General features: G+C 34.5%; 1 pseudogene; it reads right to left on the reverse strand.

The window, feature by feature from the left end:
* Positions 1-902, reverse strand: part of LOC122145373 — a 24460-nt pseudogene extending 23558 nt beyond the window's left edge.
* Between the last annotated feature and the right edge of the window lie 145 nt (positions 903-1047).

The raw sequence follows: 1047 nt of genomic DNA on the forward strand, positions 1-1047 counted from the left end.
AATAAAAAAGTTATTTTTAAAAAATGTCTATTCATTTTCATATTTTATTTCATGCTGGATAAAATTAATGGCAAACAAACAATAAAAAAGTTATTTTAAAAAAATGTCAATTCATTTTCACATTTTATTTAAGCTCTAACATGCTATAATTATCATTTGTAATAAAAAAAATATTAATTTTTTTTTTTTTTTAGAAATGAATAGTAGCATTCTCAGACTTGTGGACACCAGTTTATGGAGTTGCTTTTTTATAAATGTTCATGTTTAAACGGAAATTTCCATCAGATATTTAATATCCAATTTGACTTTTTAAACCTGTATAAAACATATGTTTTGCAATTTTTCATCTAGACTGAATGTGTTACCCCCAGACCATTCAATCCATGGTTCACACTGCGAGTTTGCCTGTAGTTGTGCGCAATTTTCTATCTCTGGTCATGTCCTACCTGGGATATGCTTGGCCCAGCCAATGTTGACCACCAGTTCCCTGTCTGCCAGGTCGCAGAGCGTGGTCAGGGCTTTGATGTCGCTGTCGGGCACGGTGGGGTCAGGCATGGCGTAGATCTTCTCAGGCTCCGCCACCAGCAAGTGAGACACAATCTTGTTATCTGCAAGGCAGCCAAAGGGGACTGTATTTGAACACCGAGGGGAGAACAAAGAAACAGATTGGGATTATACCAGCAAGGTCATATAGTGTTTGGTTCAGTAGCAAAGAAAGCAATCAGATAACATGAAATATTGGCAGAGTTGTTTTCTCTGGGTGGAAAGATGGTGTTTGTGGTACTGAAAATGCTGTTTTTGGTGTAGAAATGAATGCCCGGTGCTTTTTATAATCAGAAATAAAAGCTTTTTTGGTTACTTGTTTATTTGTTAGGAGACAGTTTGATGGCACAGAGCAGTGGTTCTTCACAAGTTTTGCTTTAAGACAAAAATATACAAAAAATAAAATAAAAATGACAAAAATTCCATATTATTGGTAATAAGGGAATTTTATGCTGGCCAGATAAAACTAATCCAAAATAATGGAGTTAAAAGTAAAATAAAATA

Source organism: Cyprinus carpio, chromosome A6, assembly GCF_018340385.1.
Source record: "Cyprinus carpio isolate SPL01 chromosome A6, ASM1834038v1, whole genome shotgun sequence".
Taxonomy (NCBI): domain Eukaryota; kingdom Metazoa; phylum Chordata; class Actinopteri; order Cypriniformes; family Cyprinidae; genus Cyprinus; species Cyprinus carpio.